The sequence below is a fragment of the Oncorhynchus nerka genome, linkage group LG24 (genome assembly GCF_034236695.1).
Source record: "Oncorhynchus nerka isolate Pitt River linkage group LG24, Oner_Uvic_2.0, whole genome shotgun sequence".
NCBI classification, from domain to species: domain Eukaryota; kingdom Metazoa; phylum Chordata; class Actinopteri; order Salmoniformes; family Salmonidae; genus Oncorhynchus; species Oncorhynchus nerka.
Window position 1 is genome coordinate 44,504,772 of NC_088419.1, and position 26,741 is coordinate 44,531,512.

The following is a 26,741-nucleotide window of genomic DNA, read 5'->3' on the forward strand; positions in this document are numbered from 1 at the left end:
TGAGTGTGTATGGGTGTCGTGTTTGTGTGTGTGCGCGTGTGTGTCATATGTGTCGTGTGTATGTGCATGTGCGTGTGATGTAGCTCATTACTGAGAGTCTATATTAGTGAGGGAGGTCAACGAGCGGGCTCTAATTCTTCTCCAATTCCCTTGTGCTCTGCCACCTGTCACAAGTTTGAATATAAATTGCTTTAAATATGATGTTTCTGGTAAATTCATGAACGCGTTTGATTTTTTTTTGTCATGGTCGAGCTGTCAAGATATTATTTGATGCTCTGAATAATTTGGCAGGTGTGTGTGTGTGTGTGTGTCTGTGTATGTCTGTATCTTTGTGTCTGTGTGTGTGTCCTCGCTTCCATTTGTCCAAGCATGCATGGGCTCCCAGGTGGCGCAGCGATCTAAGGCACTGCATCTTTGTGTAAGAGGTGTCACTATAGTACCTGGTATCACATCCAGCCGTGATTGGGACTTCCATAAGGCGTTGCACTATTGGCCCAGTGGAAGGCTGTCGTTGTAAATAAGAATTTGTTCTTAACTGACTTGCCTAGTTAAATCAAGGATAACTTTATTTGCATGGATGTGTATTTCTCTTCCATCAGCCCTCAGTCCCTCCAATCCTCAAAGCCTCAATGCACACCACGGTCTCTCTCTCTCTCCCTCCATCTCACTCTCTCTATATATATATCTCTCACTCTCTCTCTCTCTATATATATATATATATCACTCTCTCTATGTATATATATATATCCCTCCATCTCACTCTCTCTCTATATATATATATTCCTCCATCTCACTCTCTCTCTCTATATATATATATCCCTCCATCTCACTCTCTCTCTATATATATATACATATACATATATATCCCTCCATCTCACTCTCTCTATATATATATATATATATCCCTCCATCTCTCTCTCTCTATATATATACATATCTCACTCTCTCTCTCTATATATATATACATATACATATATATCCCTCCATCTCACTCTCTCTCTATATATATATATATATATCCCTCCATCTCTCTCTCTATATATATATATATATATATTTTTTACATTTAAGTCATTTAGCAGACGCTCTTATCCAGAGCGACTTACAAATTGGTGCATTCACCTTATGACCTCCAGTGGAACAGTAGTGCATCTAAATCTTTTCAGGGGGAGGGGGGGTGAGAGGGATTACTTTATCCTATCCTAGGTATTCCTTAAAGAGGTGGGGTTTCAGGTGTCTCCGGAAGGTGGTGATTGACTCCGCTGTCCTGGCGTCGTGAGGGAGTTTGTTCCACCATTGGGGGGCCAGAGCAGCGAACAGTTTTGACTGGGCTGAGCGGGAACTGTACTTCCTCAGTGGTAGGGAGGCGAGCAGGCCAGAGGTGGATGAACGCAGTGCCCTTGTTTGGGTGTAGGGCCTGATCAGAGCCTGGAGGTACTGAGGTGCCGTTCCCCTCACAGCTCCGTAGGCAAGCACCATGGTCTTGTAGCGGATGCGAGCTTCAACTGGAAGCCAGTGGAGGGAGCGGAGGAGCGGGGTGACGTGAGAGAACTTGGGAAGGTTGAACACCAGACGGGCTGCGGCGTTCTGGATGAGTTGTAGGGGTTTAATGGCACAGGCAGGGAGCCCAGCCAACAGCGAGTTGCAGTAATCCAGACGGGAGATGACAAGTGCCTGGATTAGGACCTGCGCCGCTTCCTGTGTGAGGCAGGGTCGTACTCTGCGGATGTTGTAGAGCATGAACCTACAGGAACGGGCCACCGCCTTGATGTTATATATATATATATATATATCTCACTCTCTCTCTCTCTATATATATACATATACATATATATCCCTCCATCTCACTCTCTCTCTATATATATATATCCCTCCATCTCACTCTCTCTCTCTATATATATATATATATCCCTCCATCTCTCTCTCTCTATATATATATATATCTCACTCTATCTCACTCTCTCTATATATATATATCCCTCCATCTCACTCTATATATATATATATATATCTCTCACTCTATCTCACTCTCTCTCTCTCTATATATATATCCCTCCATCTCACTCTATATATATATATATATCTCACTCTCTCTATATATATATATATATATATCCCTCCATCTCACTCTCTCTCTATATATATATATATCCCTCCATCTCTCTCTCTCTCGCTCTATATATATATATATATATATATATATATATATATATATATATATATACCTTACTCTCTCTTTGCTCATTTCCCAGTCCTAGTTAACAGGTGGCGGAGGGAGCCCTGTTTCTGTCTCACCTTGTCTGTGTGTGTGTGCAGTAGTCAGACACAAGTGGTAATGATCAGTATTCAGTACCAGTCTCTGGTCATTGTCCAGTCTGGACAGCATGTTGGCCCTATAGACCCCGGAAGGATCTTCCAACCAGCAACCACTGCATGCCTGACTCCCTGTCTGCTAGCTGGGTTGCAGTGTCCTAATGTGAAATGCCTATTCACTCAATGAGGGTAATGAAACACACACTGACACACACACTGACACACACGAACACACACACACGCACACTCCTTTGTCCGTTGTGGTCTCTCCATAGATGGATAGAGAGAGGTTAGTTTATGAAACATGTACTTGGGTTCAAATCAAATCAAATGTATTTATAAAGCCCGTCTTACATCAGCTGATGTCACAAAGTGCTGTACAGAAACCCAGCCTAAAACCCCAAACAGCAAGCAATGCAGGTGTAGAAGCACGGTGGCTAGGAAAAACTCCCTAGAAAGGCCAGAACTTAGGAAGAAACCTAGAGAGGATCCAGGCTCTGAGGGGTGGCCAGTCCTCTTCTGGCTATGCCGGGTGGAGATTATAAACCTAGAGAGGATCCAGGCTCTGAGGGGTGGCCAGTCCTCTTCTGGCTGTGCCAGGTGGAGATTATAAACCTAGAGAGGATCCAGGCTCTGGGGGGTGTCCAGTCCTCTTCTGGCTGTGCCAGGTGGAGATTATAAACCTAGAGAGGATCCAGGCTCTGGGGGGTGGCCAGTCCTCTTCTGGCTGTGCCGGGTGGAGATTATAAACCTAGAGAGGATCCAGGCTATGAGGGGTGGCCAGTCCTCCTCTGGCTGTGCCGGGTGGAGATTATAACAGAACATGGCCAAGATGTTGAAATGTTGTTTGTTTTTATTTGTCTGCACTGGCTGATTGTTCTTCTCAGGAGGAACGACTGGTTCTCTGTGCTAAAAATAATCAAGTGTAATTTTACAATATGTTGAATGGCTGGATGGAGTGAGTACCTGATGAGTTTGTGACACAGTAGTGTCTATAGCAGCCTCTGGGCAAAGCAAATCCTAAAATGTCACTATTACTGAGGAGAGAGATATGCCGCTAGGTGTCTTTTCACAGTCCCCAGGTCCAGAACAAATTCAAGGTAATGTACAGTATTATACAGAGCAATGATTGCATAGAACTCCCTTCCATTTCATATAGCGGAAGTGAGCAGCAAACCTGGTTTGAAAAAAGAAGTTAAACAACACGTGACCTACTTTTTGTGTGTATGTACTGACATGTATGTGTAACTGATAGATGCACACACACACACACACACACACACACACACACACACACACACACACACACACACACACACACACACACACACACACTACATGTTAATGTTTAGAAATTTCTGTCAATTGTAAAGTCTCTTATCTATTGTCTCTTTTTCATTATGTGTCGGACCCCAGTAAGACTAGCTATCGCCATTGGCGTCGGCTAATAGGGATCCTGATAAAAGTGTAAAAGAGAGAGCGATGATAGAGGATGAAGGACTTTTGGAGGATTGATCATTTTACATAATAGTGGATCTGGAATTTGACTTAGAGAATCATATTTCTTTCATGGATTACGTTGTCTCTCTTTATGCAAAAGTATGCTGCCTGGCAGAGAGAGTGTTGTCTCGCAATCTGGCACCAAAATGAAAGGCGATTTGACATGTACACTGTATTTCCCAGCGCTCCAGTAATTTGGGGCTCATTTAAAACAGGTAGGGCGTGAACAGCTTGGAACTACATGCTCTAAATGCCTCAGAGCTGTCAGTTGTGGTAGCCAATGTTCCCTCGAAGCTGCACAGCTCCTTCAGGACTGCCATGCAGAAATATCAGCCCACAGAGAGATGGAACTTCACTCAACTTTCTAGATTAGTGGTCACAAACCGGTCGATCGGGATCACTTTGTATTCAGCACTTTTCTAAGCCTTAGAATGGCCTTTTTCCTATTTCAACTCAGCGCGACAACAGGCACTGCAGCAGTAATGAATGAGTAGGATGGTGTACCTATAGGCTTGCGTTATTATTAGCGGCTTGGGTCTTTTTTTAAATATTAAGGAATATTTTACTTTCTCTGTTCATAGGAGTAACGACATGAATTTCTGCATGAGGCAGAAATAATGCGGTGCGACTCGAGTTTTGCCACCATCTGGAAGACGGTGTCCCTTTTTGGTCAGTGTCAGTGGAGGAAAAGGGAGAGCTGAGGGCTGTTGAGAGATGGACCCTCAGTCTGCTGCTCTCTCCCTCCGCTGAGACTGACCATCAGATGGAGGCACCATCAGCCCAGTAAAATAAAAATAAAAAGCTAAATAGTTAAATGTATGCTTACTCAGCTGTGCTTCACAAGTAATACAACAACGTGATCTACATCAAATTTTGAAATATATATATTTTTAAATGGCCTGAACAACAATGCATTGGCAGGGCAATTCAAGCAAGGCCAATGCGGGGTGATAATGTGTTAGGCCTATAGCTTACTGCACAAACATCATTGCTACAGTACTGTTTTTAATTGGACTTTTTTAAAGTCATGTTAAAAAAAACAATATGAGCTGTAAATCTCGGGTTGCATTTTGACTCAAAGTGATCTTGACTCAGAAAAGGTTGGTGACCACTGTTCTAGAGTTTTTCCTGTTAACACTATCAACGTTTCCCTTTACTTTGACAAAATTGATCGAATCAATGCAATAGTAGCTACTGTCAATGCAACGTACCGAAACATCATGAACAATGCAAGAGATTTAGTTTTATGCAGAACGCATCGGAGTAGGAATCTATTGCATTGACATGCACGACTCAGCCCGTACTCTACACAGACCGGTGCTGCATAAACTATCAGAGCTGCAGTAGGCCAATATGCAAATAGACAGTTGCCATAGATGGATCTGTGCCATTTACTTTGAACTGGACTGTGTTTACAGCATGAGGGGTCGAGAGTAGCTGCGCTTGTTGTGAGATCAAAGCGAGAGCTGCATGTAGCCACGTGCACATTTTGTTCATATCCTTTGCTAGTTAGTGAGTTATAGATTATAGATCTTTTGTAGTCAGCAGTAGCGGAGTGATTGCTTCCTACAAGTGCACAAAACATATACATTTCTAGACATCTTTGAAAAGCGAGTCAGGTAAATACTTTTTTTTTAGACAGACTTGAATAAGCTAAGTAGCTAAAAGGCAGAGGGTAGCCTCATTTGTCTGATTATCTGGAATAATGATGCATTTTATTTTGTAAAGTGGTTTCTTGCATCAAACAACACAATATTCTCAGTCACTTCCCTGTCTGACTAACAAGTAGATGAACAGGTTCATGTCAAGCCCTGCATGTTTATTTCAAGTCTCATGGAATGCAGGCCTAAATGAAACACCACACATTGGTCTGCTACTATAGGCTGAATGATAGAACAGCTATTTCCATGTTAAAAATGTTATGGGATGCATGTTCTCCATTGTTTTTGATGGTAGGCCACTCTACATTATGATCAAATAGCCACAGTAGCCTACATGGTCACTGTTAAAAGTGGAACTTAAAGTGAGCACAGCCTAAGTGTTCACAGTAAACGCATGCTGGATGTGAAACAGAATTTTCACAATTTTGAAGTTTGCACTCAGCAGACCTGAAATGTGCTCAGTGCTGAAATTTTTATTAAGGGAACTTTGGTTGTAGCTACAGTCAATGTTTTCTCTCTGCTATACATGGGCATTTCAGTGCTTTGCCCTGTCAACATATTAATTCATCCATGTCTCTAACCTCTGACCTATTTATTCAAGCCAGCAGACCAAGTCTAGCAAGAGTATTTATCTGTTCTTTTGAAGTCTCAGGCTAATTTTTTGAATCATCACAGGAAGCTTTTAAAATAGCAGCTGGTTATAGTGAAATGTTTTTATGTGTCTGTCTGTGTGGGGATCATCCAAGTCCAGACTGTGTATAATTATTTTGTTCAGGAGTCAGTGTGTTTGACCTTGCGTCCATCTGAATTTATATCCTTTTCCTGGATTAGAATATGAATGATAGAGTCTGGATACACAGGCTTTCATTATGTATGGTAAAGGTTTGTGTGAATTGGTTTGTGTGACAACCCATGCTATGATATTCCTAATTCATGTGAGGGGGTGGTTGGGTGCAGTGGTGGAAAAAGTACTCAATTGTCATACTTGAGTAAATGTAAAGATACCTTAATAGAAAATTCCTTAAGTCAAAGTGAAAGTCACCCAGTAAAATACTACTTGAGTAAAAGTCTAAAAGTATTTGGTTTTAAATATACTTAAGTATCAAAAGTAAATGTATTTGCTAAAATATACTTTGCTTAATATTCTATTAAGCAAACCAGACAGCACAATTTTCTTGTTTCTATTATTTACCGATAGCCAGGGTCACACTCCAACACTCAGACATAATTTAAAAACAAAGCATTTGCGTTTAGTGAGTCCGCCAGATCAGAGGCAGTAGGGATGACCTGTTCTCTTGATAAGTGTGCAAATTGGACCGTTTTCTAACCTGCTAAGCATTCAAAATGTACTTTTGGGTGTCAGGGAAAATGTATGGAGTAAAAAGTACTGCATTTTCTTTAGGAATGTATGGAAGTAAAAGTAAAAGTTGTAAAAAAATATAAATAGTAAAGTACAGATACCCCCAACAAGTACTTAAGTAGTAATTTGAAGTATTTTTGCTTAAGTACTTTACACCACTCGTTGGGTGAGTGTATCACAAATAGCCTCATAAGGTTATTAATCAAATAGCTCAAAATATTGACTGGACCTTTACATACACACAGGGTATGCTGTTTTCCAACCACTTAAATGTGTTACCCACAGTCGTGCATTTGTGAGTTGCTTTTTGAAATATTTGCCATTAGACAGCTTATTGACTGTGTGTACATGTTGTGAAAGCTGGTCTAGCTGGTCTAAACAGGACGCAGCATAGTTGGGTCATTACCATTCAAAACAATGCATTCTAAAATGAATCACACGCAAGCCAGGTACGCACGCCTTTGGTGAGTTTAGGCTTTAACTGTCCCATATCACTGTAACAGTTCTAGTCTCCACAACCATACAATTAGGAATTTGAATACTAATTGAATTAGACATTTGATATGATCTCTACAGTATGTCCACAAGTGTGAAATATGACATCACTGCTGTATATGACATTACTGCTCTATATGACACCACTGCTGTATATGACATTCCTGTTGTATATGACATCACTGCTCTATATGACATCCCTGCTGTATATGACATTACTGCTGTATATGACATCACTGCTGTATATGACAGTACTGCTGTATATGACATCACTGCTGTATATGACATTACTGCTGTATATGACATCACTGCTGTATATGTACTGCATGACATCACTGCTGTATATGACATTACTGCTGACATTACTGCTGTATATGACATTACTGCTCTATATAACATCACTGCTGTATATGACATCACTGCTGTATATGACATCACTGCTCTATATAACATCACTGCTGTATATGACATCACTGCTGTATATGACATCACTGCTGTATATGATATCACTGCTGTATATGACATCACTGCTGTATATGACATTACTGCTCTATATAACATCACTGCTGTATATGACATCACTGCTGTATATGACATTACTGCTCTATATGACATCACTGCTGTATATTAAATTACTGATGTATATGACATCACTGATGTATATGACATTACTGCTGTATATGACATCACTGCTGTATATGACATCACTTCTGCAGTTCTTGTCTCCACGACCATAGAAATCGAAAGAATTTCATCATATTTCCATGCCCACAACTGTCCCATGTGACCTCACTGCTGTGGTGGATTGTGGGTGCTTATGCCTGTCAGCGAGTCTGTTTGACTCTGTAAGCCCCATCCCTCCCTTGGGGTTCATGAGAAGAACAGGGAGGGCTTGTTGGTCATCTTCCCACTCCCTGTCTGTTCCCCCTTGCCCTCTGTCTCTTTCCCCTTCTCTTTCGCTCATTTCCTCCCTCCCACGGCTCTAGGGTGTTGTCAGGCCCTCTATCGTTGCAAAGCAGAATGATGTTTTATTTCTTCTTCTCCTCCCGATTTAACGTTGAAAAACCCCAACCTCACTGAGTGACTCATTTAAATAATAGTTGCTTTTCAGCTGTATCGAGTTACTTTTTCCCTCTCTTCTCCCCCTCTTCTTCTTCCGTTCACTGTATGAAGGCCATTTTTAAATGAGGGCCTTTCTCAGAGGAGAGAGGGAGTAAGGGAGAGAGAAAGCAAGAGAAGAGTGAGAAGGAGGGAAAGAGAGGGAACTTGAGAGAGTTGAAGAGTTGGAAGAAAGAATTTGAAGAGCCCTATAATTTGGTCTTGATCTTCACGACCATGACAGACACATGACTCAATATGAGTTTGCGGCAGGCACGCAGGCAGCCCGTCAGCTCCAAGCACACAGCAGCCAGCTGGGCTGGTCGGAGGGGCTGGCCCGGGATCAGTTTTGAGTTTTTAGGTGGGGCTCCTCTTTCTATGTTACAACAGGAATACGCCAGTCATACTTACCAAACCGGTCCCACTCTGGGCTTGCAGCTGTGAGAGAAAGAGGGAGGAAGAGAGAGATAGAGAGTGAGAGAGAGAGAGAGAGAGAGAGAGAGAGAGAGAGAGAGAAAGAGAGAGCGAGAGCAACAGAGCGAGGTGGGGAGATATACAGTGTGGGTAAAGACACAGAGAAAGGGAGCATGTAGCTAGCCCCCTCCCACCCCTTGAGTCGATCAGATCTGTGCTTCATGACTGGACCTCTGTTACTCTGCTGCTCTGTTCTGCTGCTCCGCCAAGCCATGCATTGTCCCCTAGCCTACTGCACTCTACTTGTTGCTCCGGCTCTGAGAGAGGCGAACACAGTAAGCAGTGCAGTTACGGACCATTTCCTCTGAAACACTTGGACTGTCCGTGGCTCTACTATCGCGGTGAGTACTTGTACCCTGTATGTGAGGTTCCTTCATTTCATTTTCCGGGAAGATTTTCTCTGTTCTTTTATTTATTTGTATTGTCAACGATTTCAATGTTTTGTGAAAGAGAAGTCACCAGAGTTGAATTACTGTGAAGACTTGTCTTGAAACAGACAGATAAATTGTAGCTTTAGACAGGGGTTTCATGGAGAGTGTAACTGATTTCAGAGTGGGTTGGCTTGGGAGAGCTGGTGTGTTAACTGAAACTCTGTGAAGCATGCCTCTGCATTCTGACTGACTGATGCTGCTGAGTCACGATGCTAGCTGATCCTCACTGCACGGCCTCATGCTGGGTGCGTGTGTGCCTCCTGGTGCATGCCTGTCTGTGTGTGAATGTGTGTGTGTGTGTGTTTGTATTTATATGTGTTTGTGTTTGGCTCCACTAGCCACAATTAGCCCTTTGCTCCTTGGTGCTCCAGTACATGACAGTGTGAGCGGTGCCTCAGATCTCTTCTCTGGAGCCAGACAGGCAGAGAGATGGATGAAGAGAGAGAGAGGGATGAATGGATCAGGCTTTATTACTATTTATCGTCGGCCTTTTCCTGAGCCATTGACCGAGAACAAAAGCCTCACACCAAGCCAAATAAAGAACCCTGCTAAATATCAATGCATTCAGCCTCACGGCTGTTTATTGATCTCTTCTTCCCCCGGACAAGCACACACACAGACAACACAGAAACAAGCACACACGTACACGGCCAGTCCTTGTTCAGTGTGTGTTTAGAGGCGAGGGGATTTGACAAAGATCTATGTTGCTGAGGGAGTGTAGAGCTCTATCTTTTATTTCCCTCTCTCCCCTCCCTTCCTGTCCGGGCCTCTGGGGTCGACATCTGGAGCAGCAGCCAGCTAACAAGAAACAAGGGAACAGAGGGAGTGAGGAGAATGAGTGATAGAGGAGGGGAAGCAGGTATGGAGCCAAGGGCCTCCCAGGGTACCTCCCCTAGAAGGCCTGCTGTTTTGTTTTGTATCGTTCATGCTTGGACTTTCTTAGTACATGGTTGAAGCTATCCACGGGCGGCGGGGGGTCAGTTGGGTTTCTGTAGCTCAAGGCCAAAATTTTACAAAAAAAAGTTGAGTAAAATCATTCCAATGCAGCGGCTGCCATCCTGCACATCTTTCTCTCACTTTAAGAAAGCAGAGAGTAGTGACAGTGCCAGACAGTTTGCTTTGCCAGTCGGCCGTTTAGGCAGTGTGCCGATTGCTTTGAATTTTATGTCGCCATTTGAACTCGGCCAGCTGTTTTATGCACTGGTTACTTCCACATTGATGTCGGCATCCAATAGGCTCTTCCCCTGAAGTAAATTGAATAAAATGTGCCAAAATCTGCTATATAATTACTTGTGCCTATACACATATCCATACAATTGTTGTGGATATTCTTACACAGGGACACTCGAAGTCAATCTCAATGTGAATAATTGTTTATTGTCAACGCACTGGAGAGGTTCCAACCAACTCAATGCACCATAGTACACGTATCAATCAGGCGCTCTGCTTGGGGCAGTCCCGGCAGTTCTCTTATATGCGGCTATACACAGACATCATATAATTGCATGATTTAGCAGAGTTCATTCATCATTAACGTTTTGTTTCATTCATGTGACCTTGAAACTGAGATATCTTTCGTTCTCGTTCTCATCTTTCGTCAGTCACTTGCATGAACACAGAAATTGGCTTATAGAACAGCACATGAACAGAACACAGAGATGATTTATAAGAAAAGCACTAACATTAAAATTCCCACCACACGATCATTCATAATAGTACACTAGGGAGCATGATTTGAAAAATGAACTCTGGATTGTTTTAAGCATGAAATGTAGGGCAGCGCACGCGGCAAGAAGCCTACCAAATAGCTGATTGTTGAGTTGAAAAGCAGTTATGCCATGTGTACTGAACAAAAAATATAAATACAACAAGCAACAATTTCAAAGATTTTGCTGAGTTACAGTTCATATAAGGAAATCAGTCAATGGAAAACTAAACTAATTAGGCCCTAATCTACGGATTTCACCACATGACTGGGCAAGGGTGCAGCCATGGCCCACCCATTTGGCAACTAGGCCCACCCACTGCGGAGCCAGGCCCAACCAATCAGAATGAATTTTTCCCCACAAATGCGCTTTATTTCAGACAGACATTTGTGCGTATTGAACATTTCTGGTCTTTCTGGGCTCATGAAACGTGGTATGAACACTTTATATGTTGCATTTACATTTTTGTTGAGTATATTACATTGAGTTCATGTCAACACAATTTTTTCACGTGAGGAGAATAACATGTTTTCACCCCATATGTGAAAATCTCACTTTCACGTGTGGAATTCCAAGTTCGCGTGTGAAAATCTAACTCTCACGAGGGACCGCATTAAAACGTTCAAACGTGAAAATCGAATGTGCAGTTTTGCAACTTTTATATGTGAAAATCTAACTAACATGTTGATTTGCAAGTTTTACACGTGGGCCTGAAACAGTGTCATCCTCACATTTGAAAAGGCGATGTTATTAACATGTTGCATCAGCAATGTGGAATTGAAAACTCTGTATTTCCATTCTGTAAAAAGGTAACTTAGCCTACCTGAGTATAATAATTCAAGTGCGTTAAAAATAATAATGTCTTATTTCTGAGCCATCCATTGCCGTCCTCCACGGTATTGCATTGATATACATGTGTACTTAGCACTACCACTAGGGAGAGGCCTTCGGAGTGTTCCTGCTGCAGGCCAGCGCCTCACTTCTTCGTACATTTGTCCGTGATCGTTGGAAGAAGGCCAGTGAAAAGAACAGAGAAGCTAGCTCTCCTTGTCTCCTCTGTTTACTGGTTTGTACGCATGGTTACATTTTCAAAATGTAGAAATAACATGTTTAACTAAACAGTGTTGAAGTTCTGGTAATTGTGATGTATAATATAATTGTTTTGACTGAGTGAAAAGCAAGTGATATTTTCTCATTTAGTACATTAGCGTAGCCAAATTTTGTATGCAAGTTAATGAGAACAAGATGGTGTATCAGATCGTTTTTTATTTACGTTATAAATGTTGGGGCTCTGAAATTGTTTTCTTTCTACAAATGAGGGTTTATATGTGTGTTTCCATGTGTACATATGAACGACGCTAATTATATGTATTTTCAAAGTTTACTTTTGCTGAAATTTGTATCTAATGGTCGCACGTTAATTGCTAACATGGCCAAAACTATGTGGACACCCGTTCAAATTAGTGGATTCGGCTATGTCAGTCACACCCACTGCTGACAGGTGTATAAAATTGAGCACAGAGCCATGAAATCTCCATAGACAAACATTGGCAGTAGAATGTCCTTACCGAAGAGCTCAGTGACTTTCAACATGGCACGTCATAAGATGCCACCTTTCCAACAAGTCTGTTCGTCAAATTTCTGCCCTGCTAGAGCTGCCCCGGTCAACTGTAAGTGCTGTTATTGTGAAGGGGAAACATCTAGGAACAACATAGGCTCAGCAGTAAGGTGCTAGGCCACACAAGCTCACAGAAAGGGACCACCAAATGCTGAAGCGCGTAGCGCGTAAACATTGTCTGTCCTCGGTTGCAACACTCACTACCGAGTTCCAAACTGCCTCTGGAAGCAACATCAGCACAATATCTGTTTGTCGGGAGCTACATGAAAATGGGTTTCCATGGTCGAGCAGCCGCACACAAGCCTAAGATCACCATACGCAATGCCAAGCGTAGGCTGGAGTGTGGACTATGGAGCAGGAAACACGTTGTCTGGAGTGATGAGGAGTGATGAGTCACACCATCTAGCAGTCCACAGATGAATCTGGGTTTGGCGGATGCCAGGAGAATGCTACAGTACCTTTCCCAATGCAGAGTGTGAACTGTAAAGTTTGGTGGATGAGGAATAAGGGTCTGGGACTGTTTTTCATGGTTCTGGCTAGGCCCCTTAGTTCCAGTGAAGGGAAATCTTAACGCTACAGCATACAATGACATTCTAGATGGTAATATGCTTTCAACTTTGTGGCAACAGTTTGGGGAAGGCCCTTCTCTGTTTCAGCATGACAATACGCCCATGCACAAAGCGAGGTCCATACAGAAATGTTTTGTCGAGAACTTGACTGGCCTGCACAGAGCCCTGACCTCAACTCCATGGGAGAATTGTAACGCAGACTGCGAGCCAGACCTAATCCTACAACATCTGTGCACAACCTCAGTAATGCTCTTGTGCCTGAATGGAAGCAAATCCCTGCGGCAATGTTACAACATCTAGTGGAAAGCCTTCGCAGAAGAGTGGAGGCTGTTATAGCAGCAAAGGGGGGACCAACTACATATTAATGCCCATGATTTTGGAATGAGATTTTCAAAGAGCAGGTGTCCACATACTTTTGGTCATTTAGAGTATGTCAAGTGTTCATAACAGAGGAGATGTTTTTGTTTCTGTTTCCGTGGTTACGCCAGTCTGACCGTACAGCTCCACTTTTGGCCATGTAGTGTACTTTTCTACAAAGAGATAATCAGTTAACTCGAGTTAACTATTTGCAATTTTAAGTGCACAATAATGTGTTGTTGTTATGATGAATTGCATTGTCTGAAAGCGTTCACTAGATACATCCAACATGCATAATCTTTACAGAGTATTACATGTATAATACATATACTACACATTGGAAGAGAAACCCAGTGTCGGCGTGCTTGGTCTAATGGTCAGGACATCCCACTGGTTACAAAAGAAAGCACACGTGAAAGTTTCAATGTGTGAAATGTCAGGAAACCAAATCTGAGTCGTGAAAAATCCATGTAAGACATCAAATGTGTCTGAAAACCCGGTCTGACTGAAAATGTCATGTGTTTTTGCCACGTGAAAAACTAACATGCTATAAACGTCACACGTGTCTGAAAACCACATCTGACTCGTGAAAAATTTATACAAATTCCGCATTGTTCACACGTGTTTTTTACGTAACTTTTCCCCCCCAAAAAAATGTAAGGGAAGTGACGGGATTTCAAACAGAATGGAATCTATTAATGAATAGATAGGGATTCCAGTGTAGAGCCTGGGTGCTGTATTCAAAGCTTTGTCTCTCTAATACTGTGCTCTGTGCCAGGCAGCCTCTGATCTGGCGGACTCACTTAACACATGTGCTTCGTTTGTAAATTATATCTGAGTGTTGGAGTGTTCCCTGGCTATCCATAAATAAAAAATATCTAAATAAATAAAATGGCTATATAATGGCTTATACTTTTACTTTTGATACTTATTTTAAACCAAAATCTTTTAGACTTTTACTCAAGTAGTATTTCACTGGGTGACTTTCAGTTTCACTTGTAATTTTCTATTAAGATATCTTTACTTTACTTTTTCCACCACTGTGTATAACTATATACCCGCTGGTCTGTGCCAGGCCAGGGCACATCCCCACCGCCCCACACTACCAACAGGGGGAGGATGGATGACATCACCAGCTGTCACGTTTGGCGTGTCCTGCCTGGACATCCAGATTTACAGAGGAAGTGAGAAAACCTTCATAACATCTGCTGCAGCCTTACTGCTCCACAACACCACTAATCATGTCACTACACATCTGATCCCCCGCTCCTGTCTGTGGAGGAGGATGAGAGGGAGGAAGGGGCGGGAGGGGTTGAGACACTGAACACCATCCCTCATTACCTTGACACCCACACTGGGGTTGTCTAATAATGTATCTTAATATGGTGTTGGGCCACCAAGAGCCACCAGAACAGCTTCAATGTGCCTTGGCATTAGATTCTATTGGAGGGATGCGACACCATTCTTCCATGAGAAATGTCATAATTTGGTGTTTTGTTGATGGTGGTGGAAAACAACGTCTCAGGTGCCGCTCCAGAATGTCCCATAACTGTTCAATTGGGTAGAGGTCTGGTGACTGAGACACACACACACACACACACTCAGACATACACACGCCTTTTACACCTCCTATGCTCCTTAGATATCTTTCAAAGTAACTGAGATCTCTTCTTCTAGCCATGGAAGCCAAAATAATGGGCAACTGGGTATTTTTATACATGACCCTAAGCATGATGGGATGTTAAATAATTAACTCATCTGTTTTCAATATACTGTATCCCTCATTTACTCAAGTGTTTCTTTTAATTTGGCAATTAACTTCACATATGTTACCCGCTTCTTCTCTCGATCGTTCTGCTTCCGCTTTGAGAGAGAGATTGAAATCGAATTGATATCTCACACTCCCTCTCTCTCTCTTTCTCTCTTTGAAGTGCAGCTGGTGGACCTCTCGCTCAGCCCAATGTGTGTGTGTGTGTGTGTGTGTGTGTGTGTGTGTGTGTGTGTGTGTGTGTGTGTGTGTGTGTGTGTGTGTGTGTGTGTGTGTGTATATGTGTAGTGCTTTGAGGTCAATATTTTTTCTCAGGCACAGTTTTAGGCTGATGTGAAGTCAGAATGTAGATTGTGCTGTCATATGGAATAACATTTTCCTGTAATTCTCTGATGCTGATCTCAACTCAGTTTTTCTCTTGGTTTACCATGTCAACTCTTATATGAAGGTCTAACTGTTACTAAGTCAGTGTGGCTCTCAAGTATTGAAACATTTCTGTTTCTTTGTTACTGAGATGTGTGTCAGTGTATTAGTATGACTCTTCAGTACTCTAACTACTGATCTGAGGTCAGTATGACTGACATTGTCATGTATAGAGGTTGTTTAGGTCAGCGGTCACTCTGTCCATAGCGACACCCTGATATTATACAGTATGATGTCATGGATGAAGTTACTGATCTAAGGTCAGTTCTCTATTAATTGGTTAAGGACTTGGGGAGGGTAAGCTGGTAAGCAGTTCTTCAGGGTAACTTCTACCCAGATCATTGTTCCTCTTGGCCACTGCAAGAAGTGGCAGCGAGCAGATTGCAGTGTGTTGGTGTAGAGTTAGCTTGATTACCAGTCTGTTTCTAGTCTCTTGCCAACTTCTTATGGAATTGTCATGCCATGTTTGGCATGACAAGGCTGTTGTACAGTGTCTCTGGGGAATAATGCTCTCTTTTGTTGTTGCCAGTGCAATAAAAGCTATTCAGTAATGAGCTCAGCCCCCAAAATCCCATAATGACAGCTATGGAACGAACTGGCAACACTGTGCCATGGCCACGGCAATGGTTAGAACACAAAACACAACCTGATAGAGAACACACATGTAGCTTTCAGTTTCTTTCTTTTCTCCCCAATTTCATGGTATCCAATTGGTAGTTACAGTCTTGTCTCACCGCTGCAACTCGGGAGAGGCGAAGGTCGAGAGCCATGCGTCCTCCAAAACACAGCCCAACCAAGCCACACTGCTTCTTGACACAATGCCGGCTCAACCCAGAAGCCAACCACACCAATATGTCAGAGGAAACACCTGAAGACCGTGTCAGCGTGCATGCGCCCGGCTCCTCACAGGAGTCGCTAGAGTGCGATGGGCAAGGACATCCCGGCCGGCCAAACCCTCCCCTACATGCATATGGCCAACTTTATACTAGTATTGTAAACATAAATACAGTCCACATCATTTAATTTCCAATATGAAATGCTACATCTCTCAAGGGCATTTTTCGAAAATAAAGCCATATTTAGTGCATCTATAAACGTTTACTGACAATATACAAAAAGGATGAGTGAGCGATCATAAACATATGGCAAACATTTGTTTTTCCAATAGAAAACCCTTTATTCTCCTTAGGAGAGCAAAGGAACAGACAGGACTCCATCCATTCTTATTACAGGCCAGACACGTCTTCAGCACGGTGTCTAAAACCTGTGCTGATGTTTTTATCTCTGACCTGTGTTTTTTCCCTTGAATCTCTTATCTGAGCACACACCACCTCACACATACACACAGACACACACCTCTGACCAGTCAGACATCCATCACTGTCATACCGTTATTGTGCACATGCTTCAAGACAGATTACTGGAGAACCAGCAGACATGTGCGCAAACACACACACACATTCACACTCTTTCTTTTTACCCCCAACTTTCGCTCTCTCTCACATACACAGGACCATGCAATCTGCGGTTTAATGTATAGTGACTTTAAAGCACTTGGTCAGGGCATGCCTTCTGTCATCGGCATTACCTCTGTGTTGGTCAATAGACGCTTCAACCCAAGGTTCCTGCATCACTTCTCTCATCAACACTTCAAGCTAGTCAACCATGCCATCCATCATTAAGGCAATAGCCAAAGCCCTTGTGCCGATCAGCAACTCTGTCAATGTCCCTCTACGGGTTTCAACTCCCAACTCATGCCCAGAGGGGCCCCACACTCGTGTGTCTTTGACAGAGTCTCACACACACTTCTGATAGTTTGTTGACTCTCGTACGCTCTGCTAAGGTCTCTATCATCACCAGCTTTCTAGCACATCTGTCGTAAACAGTTTCCCAGTGTGGGCGTATGAAGCTTGTTACCGCAAGGCTTTGTGAGCTTGGCAATGGAAGTTATGACAGCTCTGCTCGGAGCTGCACTTGGTTCCAATTAGGTAATGACATTCAAGCCATATGGTGGGGGTCAAAAATACTGTTTTTCATTCAGTTTTTATGTTCTGTAGGATCCAGCACATTTCAGCTGTCATCATTCACCTGTACGTGCAGTATACAGACAGCCTTACTTCCCTCAGAGCTGAATTAAGTGTTTTAACTTAGGGGGCGCTCTTTTAATTTATGGATAGAAAAACGTTCCCGTTTTAAACAAGATATTTTGTCACGAAAAGATGCTCGACTACGCATATAATTAAGAGCTTTGGAAAGAAAACACTCTGACGTTTCCAAAACTGCAAAGATATTGTTGTGTGTAGATTTATGAGAGAGAAAAATTATTTCATACATTTTAGATTAAGGCTGTAACCTAACAAAACGTGGAAAAAGTCAAGGAGTCTGAATACTTTCCAAAGGCACTGTACATGCTCTTTTGTGAAAGATGCAGTAGAGTTGATATGAAGTAGAATAGGGAATTGCCCAATATGTAACAGAGCAGCAGGCCGAAAATCATTTCCCTCTAGTTTATTTTGGATTGTGCAAGCATACTACAATTGAATTGGCTTCCATGATTTCTTTGTTAGTGTAAATGTGTCTGCAGTAACAACCCATCCTGTCTGAGTCCGGCCTGCGTGTGCCTTTGTTAGGACTATCACGTTGCCGCAACATCTTCCTTCACACTCTACCCAGTCATAGAGATTTAATGGTCAGATTTCATTCTCATTTCACAATTTAAACACCCATTACACTGCTTATACAAACCAAACCCATCCTGACTAGACCAATCAGTCTGTTTTCCTGTAGAACATTTTCCATCATTTATTTCATCCTTCGTTCCGATCAGGGATGAAAGTGAGTAGGAAATGGCTGTAGTAGGTGCCCTTTGCGCATGTGTTTGTGTGTGGTACCTGTGGCTCTTCATTTTGATAACAGCTTTGAAACTTTTTTTTTTTTTTTGCTGGATGTATGCGGCTTGTGTGGAGGTTGATATTAAATGCTCATTTACATCTAGTTTTATTCATTTCAGAGGGCAGATAGGCCTACAGTAGAAAGCTGCGGTGGAATTGATTTGTGTTATTCTAGCAGGTCAGAGATCACACGTCATATTGAGATGAGACAATTAGCTATATTACCTGGGCAGCAGCAATAATACAGATTATATGATAATGCCGACGACAGATTGTACTGGTGTGTGTGTGTACACACGCTTTTCCTGTTTGTATCAGCGATGATGTCATGCAGGGATATACGACTGGTGTGAGTGAGGTGGTGACCTCAGCACCAGGGGGGTATCGGGAGGTGGGTATCAGCGAGAGCCAGCTCCCAGTATCAGGACATTCTGGCAATCAGTATATGGTCTGGGGCTCCCTATCTGGGCTAAAGCTCTGGAGCTGAATCTCACCACCTTCATGGTGATCACAAATCTCCAACACAGCATGAAAAAAAACTCTCAATTTGACGGAAGGTCAGGCACAAAGCAGGAGCACTTTGATTTTAAGAGGGGTGCAGTATTTATTTCTGAGGCAGCCTAACTATTCTCAAGCGGACAGCATTCTCCCTGTAGACATTGACAATTTAAGTGTTCAATGATGTATGATTTGGTATATGGGTTTTATAGAGTTTACAGTGAATTTATGGTTTGAAAATGAAGGGATACTATCTCTACTGACAGATGGGTGTCGCTATTGTCCTAGGCTGTCCTGTGCTGTCCTGTGCTGGTCAGCACAGAAACAGACACAGACACAAGGTTTGACACTAGAGGCTACTAGCTGTGTCCGTCCATCTTAGAGAGCGGGGGTGAGAAGGATGATGTTAGAGAGGGGGGGTTGAGAAGGCAGGTGTTAGAGAGGGGGTGAGAAGGCTGATGATAGAGAGGGGGAGTGAGAAGGCTGATGTTAGAAGGGAGGGGTTAAAAGGCGGATCTTAGAGAGAGGGGTTTGAGAAGATTGATCTTAGAGAGAGGGGGTTGATAAGGCTGTTGTTAGAGGGCGGGGGTTGAGAAGGCTGATGTTAGAGGGTGGGGGTTGAGAAGGCTGATGTTAGAGAAAGTGTGGGTTGAGAAGGCTGATGTTAGAGAGAGTGGGGGTTGAGAAGGCTGTTGTTATAGAGGGAGGGTTGAGAAGGCTGATGTCAGAGAGGGGGTTGAGAAGGCTGATCTTAGAGAGGGGGTGAGAAGGCTGATGTTAGAGAGGGGTTTAAAAAGGCGGATCTTAGAGAGAGGGGGTTGAGAAGGCTGATCTTAGAGATAGGGGGTTGAGAAGGCTGATCTTAGAAAGAGGGGGTTGATAAGTCTGTTGTTAGAGGGTGGGAGTTGAGAAGGCTGTTGATAGAGAGGGGTTGAGAAAGCTGATGTTAGAGAGTATGGGTTGAGAAGGCTGATGTTAGAGAGAGGGGGTTGAGAAAGCTGTTGTTAGAGGGGGAGGTTGAGAAGGCTGATGTTAGAGAGGGGTGAGATAGCTGATGTTAGAGAGAGGGGAGTTGAGAAGGCTGATTTTAGAGAGAGTGGGTTGAGAAGGCTGATGTTCGAGAGAGGGGCTGTTGAGAAGGCTCTTGTTATAGAGGGGGTTGAGAAGGCTGATGTTAGAGAAAGAGGGGGTTGAAAAGGCTGATGTTAGAGAGAGGGGGTTAAGAAGGCTGATGTTAGAGAGAGGTGAGGTGAGAAGACTGATGTTAGAGAAAGGGGGTTGAGAAGGCTGATGTTCAAGAGAGGGGGTTGAGAAGGCTGATGTTAGCGAGAGGGGGTTGAGAAGGCTGATGTTAGAGAGAAGGGGGTCTGAAAAGGCTGATGTTAGAGAGAGGGGGTCGAGAAAGCTGATGTTATAAAAGGGGGTGAGAAGGCTGATGATATAGAGGGGGATTGAGAAGGCTGATGTTAGAGGGGGTGAGAAGGCTGTTGTTATAGGGGTGGTTGAGAAGGCTGATGTTAGAGAGAGGGGGGTTGAGAAAGCTGATGTTAGAGAGAGGGGGTTGAGAAGGCTGATGTTAGAGAGAGAGGGGTTGAGAAGGCTGTTGTTAGAGGAAGGGGGTTAAAAAGGCTGATGTTAGAGAGAGTGGGTTGAGAAGATTGTTGTTATAAAAGGGGGTGTTGAAAAGGCTGATGTCAGAGAGAGGGGTTGAGAAGGCTGTTGTTATAGGGGGTGGTTGAGAAGGTTGATGTTAGAGAGAGGGGGTTGAGAAGGCTGATGTCAGAGAGAGGGGGTTGAGAAGGCTGATGTTAGAGATAGTGGGGGTTGAGAAGGCTGATGTCAGCGAGAGAGGGGGTTGAGAAGACTGATGTTTGAGAGCGGGTGGGTTGAGGAGGCTGTCGTTAGGGGGTGGGATTGAGGAGGCTGGTGTTAGAGAGGGGGTTTAGAAAGCTGATGTTAGAGGGGGTTGAGATAGATGATTTTAGAGAGGTGGTTGAGAATGCTGATGCTAGAGAGAAGGGAGTTTGAGAAGGCTGATGTTAGAGAGAGGGGGTGGCTAAGGAGGCTGATGTAAGAGAGAGGATGGGTTGAGAAGGCTGATGGTAGAGAGAGGTGGTTGAGAAGGCTGATGTTAGAGAGAAGTGGGTCTGAGAAGGCTGATGTTAGAGAGAGGGGGTTGAGAAGACTGATGTTAGAGAGAGGGGGTGGTTGAGAAGGCTGATGGTAGAGAGAGGGGGTTGAGAAGGCTGATGTTAGAGAGAGGGGGTGGTTGAGAAGGCTGATGGTAGAGAGAGGGGGTTGAGAAGACTGATGTTAGAGAGAGGGTGGGAGTTGAGAAGGCTATAGTTACAGTGCCGGGGCCCTGCTCGGCATTCAACACCATAGTACCCTCCAAGCTCGTCATCAAGCTCGAGACCCTGGGTCTCGACCCCGCCCTGTGCAACTGGGTACTGGACTTCCTGACGGGCCGCCCCCAGGTGGTGAGGGTAGGCAACAACATCTCCTCCCCGCTGATCCTCAACACGGGGGCCCCACAAGGGTGCGTTCTGAGCCCTCTCCTGTACTCCCTGTTCACCCACGACTGCGTGGCCACGCACGCCTCCAACTCAATCATGAAGTTTGCGGACGACACAACAGTGGTAGGCTTGATTACCAACAACGACGAGACGGCCTACAGGGAGGAGGTGAGGGCCCTCGGAGTGTGGTGTCAGGAAAATAACCTCACACTCAACGTCAACAAAACTAAGGAGATGATTGTGGACTTCAGGAAACAGCAGAGGGAACACCCCTATCCACATCGATGGAACAGTAGTGGAGAGGGTAGCAAGTTTTAAGTTCCTCGGCATACACATCACAGACAAACTGAATTGGTCCACTCACACTGACAGCGTCGTGAAGAAGGCGCAGCAGCGCCTCTTCAACCTCAGGAGGCTGAAGAAATTCGGCTTGTCACCAAAAGCACTCACAAACTTCTACAGATGCACAATCGAGAGCATCCTGGCGGGCTGTATCACCGCCTGGTACGGCAACTGCTCCGCCCTCAACCGTAAGGCTCTCCAGAGGGTAGTGAGGTCTGCACAACGCATCACCGGGGGCAAACTACCTGCCCTCCAGGACACCTACACCACCCGATGTTACAGGAAGGCCATAAAGATCATCAAGGACATCAACCACCCAAACCACTGCCTGTTCACCCCGCTATCATCCAGAAGGCGAGGTCAGTACAGGTGCATCAAAGCTGGGAACGAGAGACTGAAAAACAGCTTCTATCTCAAGGCCATCAGACTGTTAAACAGCCACCACTAACATTGAGTGGCTGCTGCCAACACACTGTCATTGACACTGACCCAACTCCAGCCACTTTAATAATGGGAATTGATGGGAAATGTTGTAAATATATCACTAGCCACTTTAAACAATGCTACCTTATATAATGTTACTTACCCTACATTATTCATCTCATATGCATACGTATATACTGTACTCTACATCATCGACTGCATCCTTATGTAATACATGTATCACTAGCCACTTTAACTATGCCACTTTGTTTACTTTGTCTACATTCTCATCTCATATGTATATACTGTACTCGATACCATCTACTGTATGCTGCTCTGTACCATCACTCATTCATATATCCTTATGTACATATTCTTTATCCCCTTACACTGTGTATAAGACAGTAGTTTTGGAATTGTTAGTTAGATTACTTGTTGGTTATCACTGCATTGTCGGAACTAGAAGCACAAGCATTTCGCTACACTCGCATTAACATCTGCTAACCATGTGTATGTGACAAATAAAATTTGATTTGATTTGATTTGACCACAGCTCCTCTCATTTGGTCCATACCGCCTCCATGGAGCTCTGCTCTGCCAGGGAGCAGGGTACAGCCAGCCTACCCTCAGCCATAAGCCCCAGCCACAGACAGCTGTGCTGCTAACTTTTTAAACATTAATGGAGAGAACGCATCCATTTTTTATAGCAGGAATGTTATCCTTGAACATGTTGAACTGCAGAATGTGTGTGGGTGTTTATATATGTGGGGCTCAAGGGGCCACAATTAATCATTCACCAAATTATAATTATTTTATAGATTATTCAGTGAACGTCTGTCTCATTTGGGCTGTGGTGGTTAATGGCCGTTGTAAAACTATGAGTCTGTAAATACATAAAAGCGCTGAAGTATTGTGTGTGTGTGTGTGTGTGTGTGTGTGTGTGTGTGTGTGTGTGTGTGTGTGTGTGTGTGTGTGCGTGTGTGTGAATGACTGGCCCTCAAACCTATACATCCATAATCTGAACATCAGTACTCTGCTTCTCTCCTGTTCTCCATTCCACTCCATACTTGTGTGACTGGTTCTTGTACTTCCTATCCCCAGCCCCAGAGTGTGCTGTTGCTCCAGCACGGCCCTTTCTCACCCCATCCTACCCTCTACTGATTTATGATCCTCCATCCATGAAAGCTCCTCTTGTACTCCACACACACACCTCCCCTCCCTCTCTTCCTCCCTCTCTTTCTCCCTCTTTCCGTTTAGCCCAGGCCTCAGAGAGCAGCACTAACACATGATTCCGTCAAATGTTCTCTCTCCCTGTGGCTGTTAGTGAGCCATGTGTTTAAAAGAAGAGCGGGGTAACTTTACTGATAAATGTCTACATATCATGCAGACGTATTACTACAATATAAACAGTACGCAGTTGAGCAATCCCTGTCATCAGTCTTAGATACAGTACACCATGAGACTGGTGAGTCAGGTTAGTCCTCCCACTAGTGGTTTACCCCATTGACTTAGAATAACAAACTCCAGCCTCCAGTTTTTTTACTGGAAGATCGACACAATATTTCCCCACCAAGCTGTTGGTCAGATGGTTGTTGCGTAAACTACTGAAGTGAAGTGAGGAGATTGGACCTGCCCCAAATGTGTTGTCCCTGTGTTCCTCAGAAGAGCTTCAGCTGAACAGGAAATGAGGAATGGTGGGTAAGGAGAGCGAGAACAGTGTTCTGGCTTTAGACGTGGGGGCTGGGGGGTCTTTCTCTCTCTCTCTCTCTCTCTCTCATATATATATATATATATATATGCCATTCAATCTGCCATAAAGATCTGGGTGCTTCTGGGCTGCGCTGGAACCTGGATGGATTTATGCTCGGCTTCATCGGTCTGAGACGATTTGATTGCCAGTTAAGAGAGGCTGGTTTGTGCAGTTGTACTGCAAGCCGCATCACTGGGCATTGATATTCAGATCAGGCATCGTGCGCAGGCAGAAAGTCGGGGATAAGTGCAAGTGTAGTCTGGCCCATTTACGAAAATACAAACTCGTATTTATATTCTTTGTTTTTATATACGATTCATCAGATTGTGCCACGTAACATTGTATTTTATCAGGTCAAGTGACATTAGAATGATCTGTTGAGATGGAGATTTTTTTCCACCCATGATAAAGATACGCTATATATTCAAAGGTATGTGGACACCCTGACAGGTGTATAAAATCGAGCACACAGCCGTGCAATTTCCATAGACAAACATTGGCAGTAGAATGGCCTTACTGAAGAGCTCAGTGACTTTCAACAGGGCATCGTCAAAGAACAAGTTCCAACAAGTCAGTTCGTCAGATTTCTGCCTTGCTAGAGCTGCCCCGGTCAACTGTAAGTGCTGTTATTGTGAAATGGCTAGGAGCAACAACGCCTCAGCAGCGAAGTGGTAGACCACACAAGCAAATAGAACGGGATCGCCGATTGCTGAAGCATGTAGCGCATAAAAATCGTATGTCCTCAGTTGCAACACTCACTACCGAGTTCCAAACTGCCTCTGGAAGCAACGGCAGCACCAAGCGCAATGCCAAGTGTCTGCTGGAGTGATGTAAAGCTCGTTGCCATCGGACTCTGGAGCAGTGGAAACACGTTCTCTGGAGTGATGAATCACGCTTCACCATCTGGCAGTCCAACAGTTAAATCTGGGTTTGGCGGATGCCAGGAGAACGCTACCTGCCCCAATGCATAATGCCAACTGTAAAGTTTGGTGGAGGAGGAATAATGGTTTGGGCTAGGCCCCTTAGTTCCAGTGAAGATTAATCTTAACTCTACAGTTTACAGTGACATTCTGTGCTTCCAACTTTGTGGCAACAGTTTGTGGAAGGACTCTTCCTGTTTCCGCATGACAATAGCCCTGTGCACAAAGCGAGGTCCATACAGAAATGGTTTGTCAAGATCGGTGTGGAAGAACTTAACTGACCTGCATAGAGTCCTGACCTCAACCCCTTCTAACACCCCTGGGATGAATTGGAATGCCGAGAGTGGAGGCTGTTATAGCAGCAAAGGGGTGACCAACTCCACATTAATGCCCATGATTTTAGAATGAGACGTTCAACGAGTAGGTGTCCACATACTTTTGGTCATTTAGAGTATGTCAAGTGTTCATAACGGAGGAGATGTTATTGTTTCTGTTTCCGTGGTTACGCCAGTCCGACCGTACAGCTCCACATCCCCCATCAGCCTTTGGGCTCAGTGCCAGAGAGGGGGCCTCCCATCCAACCTAAACACACACAAACACACTCCACATTTCCTCTATCCCTGAATCTCTCTCCTCCTTCAACTCCAAGCTGTGAGCACTCCAAATACAGACACTGGCCCTGCTCCTAACATCCCTCTCTCATCTCCTTATCTCCTATCCATAGAGATAACACAAGTGTTTCTTGGAAACAGCTGCTTCTATAGCTCCTACAGACTTGACTATTTGGCTGCATACTTTTCTAAGGCTTATGTCTCAGCTCCTCATCTCAGGCTCAACGATATTGGAAAGGATGAGGCAGATTGAGACCATGGTCCAGCAAGGTCAAGTCCCTCTCAGTCTAGTCACTAGAGTCTACTGTGTCAATGGTATGCCCCTAAGTTCAAGACCTCATATACAGTAGTAAAGTACAAAACATACTGTACCATCTCAAAATGAAAGACTGGAGAGAGGGAGAGAGTAGAAAGAGAGGGACAGTGGAAAAGGGGATGCGAGTTAAAGTGGAGTGTGGGAGGGAAACGGGAAGAGAGAGAGGGATGTTGTATGTAGTTGGGACAGATTCCAGCTGATCCTAGCCTCCTCTGTGTGTGTGTGTGTGTGTGTGTGTGTGTGTGTGTGTGTGTGTGTGTGTGTGTGTGTGTGTGTGTGTGTGTGTGTGTGTGTGTGTGTGTGTGTGTGTGTGTGTGTGTGTGTGTGTGTGTGTGTGTGTTTTGCCAAAGGCAAACACAGAACCCCCCAGGGATTCCTCCCTCATACACAATCCCTCACCTTACAGAACTTCTCCCAACCTCTCATCCATTCTTCCTTTACATCCTTCTAGCCGTTCATCTCAGCCTCCCTCTCTCCCTGTATTTGGCAGGCAGTCACCTTTGATGTGACACACAGGAGGGGACAGGTGGAGACAGGGTTTCTTGCCTGGTTCATATGTTTTCAAGCCCCCAGAAAATATCAAAAATACAAAACAAATAGACATCAACATCATATCAAATAGAATTGCTAAAGAGCATCAATGAATAACATTTAATTAATTTGATATTCACTCAATCAAGTTTTACAGTATATTGGACTGA

At 43.9% G+C, this 26,741-nt stretch overlaps 1 protein-coding gene across 3 annotated transcripts in view; it reads left to right on the top strand.

The window, feature by feature from the left end:
• LOC115108036 (SAM and SH3 domain-containing protein 1-like) overlaps positions 1-26,741 on the top strand; it is a 295,957-nt gene that overhangs the window by 163,914 nt on the left and 105,302 nt on the right. Inside the window, exon 1 of one of the 3 annotated variants that reach the window (XM_029631922.2) lies at positions 8,887-9,242. The exons of the other annotated variants lie outside the window; for them this stretch is intronic. The gene's annotated coding sequence lies outside the window, so the exon portion shown is untranslated. Of the gene's footprint in view, positions 1-8,886; positions 9,243-26,741 lie in introns of those variants that run through there. 3 annotated transcript variants of the gene reach the window in all.